This window comes from Scyliorhinus torazame, chromosome 24, assembly GCF_047496885.1.
Source record: "Scyliorhinus torazame isolate Kashiwa2021f chromosome 24, sScyTor2.1, whole genome shotgun sequence".
Classification (NCBI taxonomy): Eukaryota; Metazoa; Chordata; class Chondrichthyes; order Carcharhiniformes; family Scyliorhinidae; genus Scyliorhinus; species Scyliorhinus torazame.
Window position 1 is genome coordinate 49,650,218 of NC_092730.1, and position 13,937 is coordinate 49,664,154.

The 13,937-nt window shown below is 46.8% G+C and overlaps 1 non-coding gene across 1 annotated transcript; it reads left to right on the forward strand.

The window, feature by feature from the left end:
* Positions 1 to 300: 300 nt before the first annotated feature.
* Positions 301 to 372, forward strand: trnag-ucc (transfer RNA glycine (anticodon UCC)). The gene has a single exon. It is a non-coding gene; the product is annotated as a tRNA-Gly (tRNA).
* The last annotated feature ends 13,565 nt before the right edge of the window (positions 373 to 13,937 follow it).

The following is a 13,937-nucleotide window of genomic DNA, read 5'->3' on the forward strand; positions in this document are numbered from 1 at the left end:
GGGGATTGGGCCAAGGGTCGGAGGCGACTCGATGAGCCTCCTCTTGCACTGGAGGGGCTATGTGATAACTTAAACATGGTGAAAGCGGCAGCATCCGGACACAAGGACAAGGTAAGGTCTCAGGCCAGAGTAAGTGTCCTATGTGATGACACACAGAACATCAGAATTAAATTGGAGAAATACATTTATGGTGGACTCGTGCCATCTGGTGGCTGAACGGTAGCAGTGCGACACAGATACATTCATTCAGGAGCATTTTAAATTGGAGGGAAATAAGCTACGCAGAGATTTCGTCAGTGGGCGATGGTGGTATAGTGGTGAGCATAGCTGCCTTCCAAGCAGTTGACCCGGGCTCGATTCCCGGCCATTGCAGTAGTAATTTGGAAGCGAAGTTTTGCGCGACTTCGTGTGTTTCAAACCGAGAAAGAGAAACAGTTTCTAACTCAGAATGTAGGCGCAATTAGGGAGTGGAGTGAAATAAGTAACTTTCTCATCATTTTTAATATGGTTTCAATATGGACAGTGTTCCACTATTCACCCACAAGCCGTCAAACAACAGCTAAAAGCCGCAGCTTTTTCACTTCACCCTCATGAAGTGGACCAAACAGAGACACAACAGACACGTTACAGACCAGGATGGGATTTGAAGCCACGTGTACAGAGCACAATGGATTATTGTGCATCACCTTAACCACGTGGTACAGCTGCTTTACTTCAGGGCCCTTTAATAACCCTCAATCTAACTTCCTTGAGTTTGTTTCGCACAGTTGCTGATGTACAGAACACAGTCAAAGTGTAAATAAATAAAAATAATCTCTGAGTTCATTTGCGCTTGCGGCGCAACGGGAGCGCGCCTGACTCCAGGTCAGAAGGTTGCGTTGAAATCACATCAGGCGCACGGAATTTTTCTGCAGCCGGTTGCAGGAATTTCTCTCTGTGTGGGAATGTTCTCGAAATGACTCCATTCAAAAGCACGATGCAGATAATATATTTCATATTTACCCGCTTGAGCAAATTTCTCAAATATCAGGAGATTCAAAGTCGTCCTGTTGAAGCAGAATGACAGTGAGTTCAGGAAGAAATGTTGACAAACAACAGCAATTTATTTCTGCTCACTGTACACAGTTATAGTGATCTGTATTAAACAGCAGGAGCGGGAACCGCAGTCCGCAGTCTTCACCTTCACGGTGAGTCTGAATTTCCGTTTGGGGGTTTCAGAGAGAGTGGATGTCATTCCGGAAACTGAAGTCACTTTTCCTGTGAATGGAGGCGGATAAAGAGCCCTGGCCGACCTGAGAGTCCCCGAGCCTCCATGAATCTTCACAGCTCACAGGGTGAAGGGCTTTTCCACTTTGAAAATGACCATGTCCGGCAGCTGGAGCTTTCCCTTGTATTTTCTGGGATCTGGGAAAGAGCGGATCATCAAAAAACAGAAATGAAACACAAATAATCGCAGTATTTTTTCACGTGGGCTAAACATCAGCTCAGATGTTACAGCCGGTGGCCGCGTGGCCTAATGGATAAGGCGTCTGACTTCGGTGGTTCTATTGATGATGTGGAGATGCCGGCGTTGGACTGGGGTGAGCACAGTAAGAAGTCTAGCAACACCAGGTTAAAGTCGAACAGGTTTGTTTCGATGTCACTAGCTTTCGGAGCGCTGCTCCTTCCTCGGGTGAATGAAGAGGTATGTTCCAGAAACATACTATCATCTATTGATGATATCAGACGATTGCAGGTTCGAGTCCTTCCGCGGTCGTTTTATACAGAAATCCGGTGGAACTTGTGCTGACAATCCAGTTTTCCCTCCTCTCTCATCTTAGTCTTTCGTTTACCCCCGAATGAATCTACAATATCTGATTGATTTGGATAAAGAATTGAATAAAATATTATGTATCAATCGGTTCAATACAATTCTGTGGAGGGAATTCTAATGTCCTCAGGAAGATGGTTACAGCCATAGATGTTTCAGCATGCACACTGGCCCTTCGGCCCAGCTTGACCATGCCGCCCAGTTTCTATCACGAAGCTAGTCCCACTTGCCCGCATTTAGCCCACATCCCTCTATATCCACCCGGGGGGGAGGGTCTTGACAGGATAAATGCTGAGAAGCTGGTTCACCATGTGGGAGGGTCTAGGACCAGAAGGAATAATCTCAGAGTAACTGGCCGCCCATTTCAACCAGAAATGAGGAGTAGTTTCTTCTCTAGGAGTATAGAGCATCTGTAGAAATGTTTGTATGAACCGAATATGGCTGTAGAGGGTGAATCATAGAATCATAGACGTTTACAGCATGGAAACAGGCCCTTCGGCCCAACCAGTCCATGCCGCCCAGTTTTTACCATTAAGCTAGTCCCAGTTGCCCGCACTTGGCCCATAACCCTCTATACCCATCTTACCCATGTAACTATCTAAATGCTTTTTGAAAGACACAATTGTACCCGCCTCTACTACTACCTCTGGCAGCCCATTCCAGACACTCACTACCCTCTGAGTGAAGAAATTGCCCCTCTGGGCCCTTCTGAATCTCTACCCTCTCACCTTAAACCTATGCCCTCTAGTTTTAGACTCCCCTACCTTTGGGAAAAGATGTTGACTATCTACCTTATCTATGCCCCTCATTATTTTATAGACCTCTATAAGATCACCCCTAAGCCTCCTACGCTCCAGGGAAAAAAGTCCCAGTCTATCCAGCCTCTCCTTATAACTCAAACCATCAAGTCCCGGCAACATCCTAGTAAATCTTTTCTGCACTCTTTCTAGTTTAATAATATCCTTTCTATAATAGGGTGACCAGAACTGCACACAGTATTCCAAGTGTGGCCGTACCAATGTCTTGTACAACTTCAACAAGACGTCCCAACTCCTATATTCAATGTTCTGACCAATGAAACCAAGCATGCCGAATGCCTTCTTCACCACCCTGTCCACCTGCGACTCCTCCTTCAAGGAGCTATGAACCTGTACTCCTAGATCTCTTTGTTCTATAACTCTCCCCAACGCCATACCATTAACTGAGTAGGTCCTGGCCTGATTCGATCTGCCAAAATGCATCACCTCACATTTATCTAAATTAAACTCCATCTGCCATTCGTCGGCCCACTGGCCTAATTGATCAAGATCCCGTTGCAATCCTAGATAACCTTCTTCACTATCCACTGTGCCACCAATCTTGGTGTCATCTGCAAACTTACTAACCATGCCTCCTAAATTCTCATCCAAATCATTAATATAAATCACAAATAACAGTGGACCCAGCACCGATCCCTGAGGCACACCACTGGTCACAGGCCTCCAGTTTGAAAAACAACCCTCTACAACCACCCTCTGCCTTCTGTCGTCCAGCCAATTTTGAATCCAATTGGCAACCTCACCCTGGATCCCGTGAGCTTTAACCTTCTGCAACAACCTACCATGCGGTACCATGTCAAAGGCTTTGCTAAAGTCCATGAAGACAACGTCTACTGCACTGCCCTCATCTACCTTCTTGGTCACCCCCTCAAAAAACTCAATCAAATTTGTGAGACATGATTTTCCACACACAAAGCCATGCTGACTGCCCCGAATCAGTCCTTGCCTCTCTAAATGCTTGTAGATCCTGTCTCTCAGAATACCTTCTAGCAACTTACCTACTACAGATGTTAGGCTCACCGGTCTGTAGTTCCCAGGCTTTTCCCTGCTGCCCTTCTTAAACAAGGGCACAACATTCGCCACTCTCCAATCTTCAGGCACCTCACCTGTGGCTGCCGATGATTCAAATATCTCGGTTAGGGGACCCGCAATTTCCTCCCTAGCCTCCCACAACATCCTGGGATACATTTCATCAGGTCCTGGGGATTTATCTACCTTGATGCGCTTTAAGACTTCCAGCACCTCCTCCTCTGTAATATGCACACTTCTCAAGACATCACTATTTATTTCCCTTAGTTTCCTAACATCCATGCCTTTCTCCACCGTGAATACCGATGAGAAATATTCATTCAGGATCTCACCCAACTCTTGTGGCTCTGCACATAGATGTCCTTGTTGATCCTTAAGAGGCCCGACTCTGTCCCGAGTTACTCTTTTCCCCTTTATGTATCTGTAGAATCTCTTTGGATTCTCCCTTGCATTATTTGCCAAAGCAATTTCATGTCCCCTTTTTGCCCTCCTGATTTCCCTCTTAACTCTATTTCGACAATCTCTATACTCTTCAAGGGATCTACTTGATCCCAGTTGCTTATGTACGTCATATGCCTCCTTCTTATTTTTGACCAGAGTCTCAATATCTCGAGTCATCCAGGGTTCCCTACTTCTACCAGCCTTGCCCTTCACTCTAAAGGGAATGTGCTTACCCTGCATCCTGGTTAACACATTTTTAAAAGCCTCCCATTTACCAGCCGTCCCTTTGTCTGCCAATAGTCTCCCCCAATCTACGTCTGCAAGTTCCTGTCTGATACCATCAAAATTGGCCTTGCCCCAATTAAGAATTTTAACTCTTGGGCCAGACCTATCATTCTCCATAGCTATCTTAAAACTAATGGAATTATGGTCACTTGTCCCAAAGTGATCCCTCACTAGCACTTCTGTCACTTGCCCTTCCTTATTTCCCAAGACGAGGTCAAGTTTTGCCCCCTCTCTAGTCGGTCCATCCACATACTGAATGAGAAATTCCTCCTGAATACACTCAACAAATTTCCCTCCATCCAAGCCTCTAATGCTATGGCTGTCCCAGTCAATGTTGGGAAAGTTAAAGTCCCCTACTACTACCACCCTATTATTCTTGCAGCTATCTGTAATCTCCTTACATATTTGCTCCTCAATTTCCCGCTGACTATTTGGGGGCCTGTAGTACAGTCCTACCAAGGTGATCTCTCCCTTCTTATTTTTCAGTTCCACCCATATAGACTCAGTGGGCGAACCCTCGGATATATCCCCTCTAAGTACTGCCGTGATGTTCTCCCTAATCAAAAACGTCACTCCCCCTCCTCTCTTACCTCCTGTTCTATCCTTTCTATAGCATCTGTACCCCGGAACATTGAGCTGCCAGTCCTGCCCCTCCCTTAGCCATGTTTCAGTCATAGCTATAATATCCCAGTCCCATGTGCCCGTCCATGCCCTGAGTTCATCCACTTTGCCCGTCAGGCCCCTTGCATTGAAATAAATGCAGTTTAATGTAGACCTTCCTTGCTCTCTGCCCTGCTTTCTCTGGTCATGCTTTACACACTCTCCCTTCCTGCCTTTTGTTTCTGTCCCCACTGACTTCCTACATCGGTTCCCATACCCCTGGCAGATTAGTTTAAACCCTCCCCAACTGCACTAGCAAACACCCCCCCCCCCCGAGAACATTGGTTCCAGTCCCACCCAGATGCAGACCGTCCGATTTGTACAGGTCCCACCTCCCCCAGAATCGGTCCCAATGTCCCAGGAATTTGAAACCCTCCCTCTTGCACCATCTCTCAAGCCACGTATTCATCCTAGCTATCCTGTCATTCCTACTCTGACTATCACGTGGCACTGGTAGCAATCCTGAGATTACTACCTTTGAGGTCCTACTTTTTAGTTTAACTCCTAACTCCCTCAATTCAGCTTGTATGACCTCATCCCGTTTTTTACCTATATCGTTGGTGCCTATATGCACCACGACAGCTGGCTGTTCACCCTCCCCCTCCAGAATGCCCTGCAGCCGCTCCGAGACATCCTTGACCTTTGCACCAGGGAGGCAACATACCAACCTGGATTCTCGTTTGCGTCCGCAGAAACGCCTGCCTATTCCCCTTACAATTGAATCCCCTATCACTATACTCTGCCACTCTTTTTCCCGCCCTTCTGTGCAGCAGAGCCAGCCACGGTGCCATGAACCTTTCCCTGGTGAGCCATCTCCCCCAACAGTTTCCAAAACGGTAAATCTGTTTTGGAGGGAGATGACCGCAGGGCATCCCTGCACTGCCTTCCTACTCTCCCTCTGTCTGTTGGTCACCCTTTCCCTATCTGCCTCAGTAATTTTAATCTGCGGTGTGACCAACTCACTGAATGTGCTTTCCACAACTTCCTCAGCATCGCGGATGCTCCAAAGTGAGTCCATCCGCAGCTCCAGAGCCGTCAAGCGGTCAAACAGGAGCTGCAGTTGGACACACTTCTTGCAGATGAAGGAGTCAGGGACACCAGAAGGGTCCCTGACTTGCCACATCTCACAAGAGGAGCATGACACGGGTCTGAGCTCTCCTGCCATGACTTAAACCTGAAGTTAAATTTCAACTACACTACACAGCTAAGAGAAAGTCAAAGAGAGAGAAATCACTTACCAGTTACAAGCCAATCACTTACCTGCTGGCTGTGATGTAATTGCTCCAGAGACTCCCTCACAGCTCTGCTTCTCTGCACCTCCTTCAGGTGAGCACCAAATTCCCTTAACTAGTTAATTAATTTACTTAATTAATTTGATTTTTTTTTTTGTCACTCCCCTCTTACCCGAACTCAGCCTTACCCAAACTCAGATACACTCTGTTTGCCTTCAGCACTCCGTTGCTATAGGCACTTCAGCCACACCATTTGTATCCTTCCTGATTTACAGTCAGCCAATAGGCCTGCTCCAAAAACTGATCTCTCTCCCGAACAGCTGACCTGCAAGGTAAGGAAGTGGTTAATCAGTACTTACCTCACCCACGGCGCGCCCTTTTAAACTGTCCCCTCTGCCTCGCAGCTCCCGCGCTTTTTGAAACTCTCGCGCTGTTTCCAAGGTCCCGGCTCCCTCTCTCTCCCGAACAGCTGACCTGCAAGGTAAGGAAGTGGTTAAGCAGTACTTACCTCACCCACGGTGCGCCCTTTTAAACTGTCCCCTCTACCTCGCAGCTCCCGCGCTTTTTGAAACTCCCGCGCTGTTTCCAAGGTCCCCATTATGGGGATAAGGCGGGATACTGGGTTTGAGGATTATATCAGTTCAGACATAACCTCTTTGAATGGTGGAGCAGACACGATTGGCCGAATGGGCCACTTCTGCTCCTCCGTCTTACAGTGTAATGAGATCTTCTGATGAACTTGATTTCACGGCTGGGCGGCCGGTTCTGGAAAGACAAAATCTGCCAGCAGTGCCCCAGATGAAGCTGGCGTCTGTTTTGGAGTTTCTGAAGCCGCAAGTTTTCATGGTGCCAAACTCCTGCCCAAAACTGGTGTCGTGATTTAAATCGATTATCAGACAGAGGATTAGGAATATCGGTATAGAGAATGGTGCAAGAAGATTCACTCCTCAGTGCATTCCAGACCCGAAGCACTCGTTGTGCAAAAGTGCTTCTTTTTCAAACATCACAGCTGCTTCCTTTGCAAATCAACGGAAATCTGTGCCCTCTCATTCTTGCTCTTTTTAATCGGGGGAACTGTTTCTCTCTAGTTACTCCGCCTAGCCCCCTCCTGATTTTGAACATCTCCATCATATCTCCTCTCTGCCTTATCCTCTCCAAGGAGAACGTTCCCAATATCTCCAATCTAGCCTCCTAAATGGAATCAATCCTGTAAACCTCTTCTGCACGATGCCCAATACGTCCACAGCCTTCCAATATTGTGGCTCCCAGAGCTGTGCAAAATATTCCATCTGATGTCTAACTGGTGCCTTGTACAGATTCAGCATATCCTCCTTGCTCTTATTCTCTTTTCCACTCGTAAATAAGCATAAGATTTGCTTTATTACCTGCTCTCTCCACCTTTCCACCTTCAATGATCTATCCACATACACACCCAGCTCTGTCTGCTCCTTCATCCCATAAATAGTTGAGGGGCAGCACGGTAGCATAGTGGTTAGTACTATGGCTTCACAGCGTCGGGTCTCAGGTTCGATTCCCGCTTGGTGTTCTCCGTGGGTTTCGGCTGGGAGCTCCGGTTTCCTCCCACACTCCAAAGATGTGCAGATTAGGTGGATCGGCCATGCTAAATTGCCCTTAGGTTAGATGGGGTTGCTGGGATGTGGGGATAGGGTGGAGGTGTGGGCTTCATGGGGGTGCTCTTTGAAAAACCGGTGGAGATTCTATCGTCCGAATGGCCACCTTCTGCACTGTAAATTGTGTGATTCTATACTTCCCTACCGAAATGCATCATCTCACACGTCTCCAGATTGAAAATCATCTTTTGTTGTTTGAAGTTCTAGACTGTCCGCGTCTCAGTTTTCAAAATTTCCAAGTCTGTACCATCCCCAAATTTGAAACTGTTCCCTGTACACCATGATCTACAAATTGTTATATATCAGGGAAAGCAAATGTTCCAGTAGGAACCCATGTGAAACACTACAAACCTTCTTCCAGTCCGAAAAGTCTCTATTGACCATTATATTCTGTTTCTGATTATTCAACCACATTTATATCCATATTGCTACTGTCCCTTTTATTCCAGGAGCTACACATTTCGCTAATTCTGTGCAGTTTTGGTTTCCTTATTTAGGGAAAGATGTAAATACGTTGGAAACGGTTCAGGAAGGTTTCCTCGATTGGTGGAGAGAATCCTTCGAGACAGGATATACTCCCATTTGGAAGCAAATGGACGTATTAGTGAGAGGCAGCATGGTTTTGTGTCTCACTAACTTGATAGAGTTTTTCGAAGAGGTCACAAAGATGATTGATGCAGGTAGGGCAGTGGATGTTGTCTATATGGACTTCATTAAGGCCTTTGACAAGGTCCCTTATGGTAGAGTAGTATAAAAGGTGAAGTCCCACCGGATCAGGGGTGAGCTGGCAAGGTGGATACAGAACTGGCTAGGTCATAGAAGGCAGAGAGTAGCAATGGAAGGGTGCTTTTCTAATTGGAGGGCTGGGACTAGTGTTGTTCTGCAGGGATCAGTGCTGGGACCTTTGCTGTTTGTAGTGTGTATAAATGATTTGGAGGGAAATGTAACTGGTCTGATTAGCAAGTTTGCAGATGACACAAAGGTTGGGGGAATTGCAGATAGCGACGAGGTCTGTCAGAGGATACAGTAGGATTTAGCCCGTTTGCCGACTTGGGCGGAGAGATGGCAGATGGAGTTTAATCCGGACAAATGTGAGGTAATGCATTTTGGAAGGTCTAATGCAGGTAGGGAATATCCAGTATTGAAAGTCAGAGCGATGTATGTCTACAGGTCCAGAGGTCACTGAAAGGGGCAACACAGGTGGAGAAGGTAGTCAGAACGGCATACGGCATGCTTGCCTTCATTGACCGGGGCATTTAGTACAAGAATTGGCAAGTCATGTTGCAGCTGTGTAGAACCTTAGTTAGGCCACACTTGGCGTATCGTGTTCAATTCTGGTCGCCGCACTACCAGAAGGATGTGGAGGCTTTCGAGAGGGTGCAGAAGAGATTTACCAGGATGTTGCCTGTTATGGAGGGCATTAGCTATGAGGAGCGTTTGAATAAACTCGGTTTGTTCTCACTGGAACGACGGACGTTGAGGGGCGACCTGATAGAGTTCTACAAAACTATGAGGGGCATAGACAGAGTGGATAGTCAGAGGCTTTTCCCCAGGGTAGAGGGGTCAATTACTAGGGGGCATAGGTTTAAGGTGCGAGGGGCAAGGTTTGGAGTAGATGTACGAGGCAAATTTTTAACACAGAGGGTAGTGGGTGCCTGGAACTCGCTACCGGAGGAGGTGTTGGAAGCAGGGACGATAGTGATATTTAAGGGGCATCTTGACAAATACATGAATAGGATGGGAATCGAGGGATACGGACCCAGGAAGTGTAGAAGATTTTAATTTAGTCGGTCAGCATGGTCGGCACACGCTGGGAGGGCCGAAGGGCCTCTTCCTGTGCTGTACTTTTCTTTGTTCTTTGTTGGTCTTTGAGCGGGTTTGCTATTGAGGAAAGGTGAGACAGACTGCACTTGTTTCCAGTGGAGATGTGAAGTGTGACAGTTGATCAGATTGAAGTACAACAGATTTTGAATGGTCTTGACAAAGTGGACGTGGAAAGGATGTCACTGCTTGTGGGTGAGAGCAGAACTACTGGGCAGCGAATAACAAGCAATTAACACGGTTTCGGTTCCCGGCCATCGCAATAATGGTTTGATCGGAAGCGTTTGCGTGATTTCGTGGGTTTCACACTGAGGAAACAGAGCTGGAAGAAGAGGCTGGAGGGAGGACTCCGGGTAAAATTCCTCTTCTCTTGTAGTAAATAGTCTGGATGGATTGTTCACATGCGTCCGAGAGTGGAAACTGGGATCTCCGCTCTTATTCTGGTTTATTATTGGATATTGTTAAATATCCTTATTGCCCCTCTGTGGGATATTCCATAAGACCATAAGACCATAAGACATAGGAGTGGAAGTAAGGCCATTCGGCTCATCGAGTCCACTCCGCCATTCAATCATGGCTGATTTCAACTCCATTTACCCGCTCTCCCTCCATAGCCCTTAATTCCTCGAGAAATCAAGAATTTATCAACTTCTGTCTTAAAGACACTCAACATCCCGGCCTCCACCGCCCTCTGTGGCAATGAATTCCACATACCCACCGCTCTCTGGCTGAAGAAATTTCTCCTCATCTCTGTTCTATAGTGACTCCCTTTAATTCTAAGGCTGTGCCCCCGGGTCCTAGTCTCCCCTGCTAAAAGAAACAACTCCCTTCATCCACCCTATCTAAGCCATTTATTATCTTGTAAGTTTCTGTTAGATCTCCCCTCAACCTCCTAAACTCCAATGAATATAATCCCAGGATTCTCAGACGTTCATCGTATGTTAGGCCTACCATTCCTGGGATCATCCGTGTGAATCTCCGCTGGAACCGCTCCAGTGCCAGTATGTCCTTCCTGAGGTGTGGGGCCCAATATTGCTCACAGTATTCTAAATGGGGCCTAACTAATGCTTTATAAAGCTTCAGAAGTACATCCCTGTTTTTATATTCCAAGCCTCTTGAGATGAATGACAACATTGCATTTGCTTTCTTAATTACGGACTCAACTTGCAAGTTTACCTTTAGAGAATCCTGGACTAGGACTCCCAAGTCCCTTTGCACTTCAGAATTATGAATTTTGTCACCGTTTAGAAAATATTCCACGCCTCTATTCTTTTTTCCAAAGTGCAAGACCTCGCACTTGCCCACGTTGAATTTCATCAGCCATTTCTTGGACCACTCTGCTAAACTGTCTAGATCTTTCTGCAGCCTCCCCACCTCCTCCATACTACCTGCCCCTCCACCTATCTTCGTATCATCGGCAAACTTAGCCAGAATGCCCTCAGTCCCGTTATCTAGATCGTTAATATATAAAGAGAACAGCTGTGGTCCCAATACTGAAGTTATATTCTTGGAAGTTATTATATAAACTTTTCCTCTTCTCGCTGTTAAAGGATTTTCAAACATTGAAACACTCCTGGTTCTATCTTTACCAAATGCCATGACTGTGTTAATAAAACATAACCCATTCCAATCAGTGGAGATGTGATGTTGGCACCAATAAAACTCACGCACCACAGCAACAGGACTCTGTTTCCCGCCGAGAGAGTCGATTGAAGAGCTTCCAATTTCGTTACTTTGAACTTCACAGTGATGTAATGCTGTCTGCTTCATTCCCGGGACAATTTTCCGGATCACACTGGAAGCAACACTTTGATTCTAATTTACTGAAAAGAAAATGCGGATGTGCTGGGCAAGAGCGACTTGTTTACTTTTGGTGTGAGTGAGAATAAAAATAGCAGAGGATGGTTTCGATACATCGACCTCTGGGTTATGGGCCCAGCACGCTTCCGCTGCGCCACTCTGCTCTTTAGTTCAATCGTGTCCACAATTGCTGTTCTGTGCCAGCCAGATAACTATTCACTGCCTCCATTTTTTCCTTCAATCAAGAACCCACGTGTTGTGAAGCTCACTCTGGCAGGACAATAACACGGAACATCAGCACGTCTGTAACAGACAGAGGACAGAGAAAGACACACCGAAAAGCAGGAAGAGACTATCAGGACAAACACACAATGACACGCAGAATAGGTGCCGAGCAAACCAGCAAGATATTGAGATAGAACAACTAACTATTTAGTAAAATGTGTTTTCTGTTTTACAATGATAGGCCCCGTTTGTAAATATATATCCTGCTGTGCAATTGTGCTCTCCGTTGTGTAACCGTGCTCTCTGATGTGTAACTGCAAACTCTGATGTGTAACAGTGCTCCCGGCTGTGTAACTCTGCTCTCTGCTGTTTAACTGTGCTCTCTGCTGTGTAACTGCACACTCTGCTGTGTAACTGAGCTCTCTGCTGTGTAACTGTGCTTTCTGCTGTGTAACTGAGCTCTCTGCTGTGTAACTGTGCTTTCTGCTGTGTAACTGAGCTTTCTGCTGTGTAACTGAGCTCTCTGCTGTGTAACTGTGCTCTCTGCTGTGTAGCTGTGCTCTATGCAGTGTAACAGAGCTCTTTGCTGTGTAACTGAGCTCTCTGCTGTGTAACTGTGCTTTATGCTGTGTAACTGTGCTCTCTGCTGTGTAACTGTGCTCTCTGCTGTGTAACTGTGCTCTCTGCTGTGTAACTGAGCTCTCTGCTGTGTAACTGAGCTCTCTGCTGTGTAACTGAGGTCTTTGCTGTTTAACCGTGCTTTCTGCTGTGCAATTGAGCTACCTGATGTGTAACTGCACTCTCTGCTGTGTAACTGTGCACCCTGATGTGTAACTGCACACTCTGCTGTGTAACTGTGCTCTCTGCTGTGTAACTGTGCTCTCTGCTGTGTAACTGTGCTCTCTGCTGTGTTACTGTGATCCCTGCTGTGTAAGTGCACACTCTGCTGTGTAACTATGCTCTCTGCTGTATAACTGTGCTCCCGGCTGTGTAACTGTGCTCTCTGCTGTGTAACCGTGCTCTCTGCTGTGTAACTGCACACTCTGCTGTGTAACTGTGCTCTCTGCTGTGCAACTGTGCTCCCTGCTGTGTAACTGTGCTCTCTGCTGTGTAACTGCACACTCTGCTGTGTAACTGCACACTCTGCTGTGTAACTGTGCTCCCTGCTGTGTAACTGTGCTCCCTGTTGTGTAACTGTGCTCTCTGCTGTGTAATTGAGCACCCTGCTGTGTAACTGCACACTCTGCTGTGTAACTGTGCTCTCAGCTGTGTAACTGTGCTCTCTGCTGTGTAACTATGCACCTTGCTGTGTAACTGCACACTCTGCTGTGTAACTGTGCTCTCTGCTGTGTAACTGTGCTCTCTGCTGTGTAACTGCACACTCTGCAGTGTAACTGCACACCCTGCTGTGTAACTGCTCTCTGCTGTGCAATTGAGCGGTCTGATGTGTAACTGCACTCTCTGTTGTGTAACTGCAAACTCTGCTGTGTAACTGAGCTCTCTGCTATGTAACTATGCTTTCTGCTGTGTAACTGAGCTCTCTGCTGTGTAACTGTGCTTTCTGCTGTGTAACTGAGCTTTCTGCTGTGTAACTGAGCTCTCTGCTGTGTAACTGTGCTCTCTGCTGTGTAACTGTGCTCCCTGCTGTGAAACCGTGCTCTCTGCTGTGTAACTGTGCTTTCTGCTGTGTAACTGTGCTCTCTGCTGTGTAACTGCACACTCTGCTGTGTAACTGTGCTCCCTGCTGTGTAACTGTGCTCCCTGCTGTGTAACTGTGCTCTCTGCTGTGTAACTATGCACCTTGCTGTGTAACTGCACACTGCTGTGTAACTGTGCTCTCTGCTGTGTAACTGTGCTCTCTGCTGTGTAACTGCACACTCTGCTGTGGAACTGCACACTCTGCTGTGGAACTGCACACCCTGCTGTGTAACTGTGCCCTCTGCTGTGCAATTGAGCTGTCTGATGTGTAACTGCACTCTCTGCTGTGTAACTGTGCTCTCTGCTGTGTAACTGTGCTCTCTGCTGTGCAATTGAGCTATCTGATGTGTAACTGCACTCTCTGCTGTGTAACTGTGCACCCTGATGTGTAAATGCACACTCTGCTGTGTAACTGTGCTCTCTGCTGTGTAACTGTGCTCTCTGCTGTGTAACTGCACACTCTGCTGTGTAACTGTGCTCTCTGCTG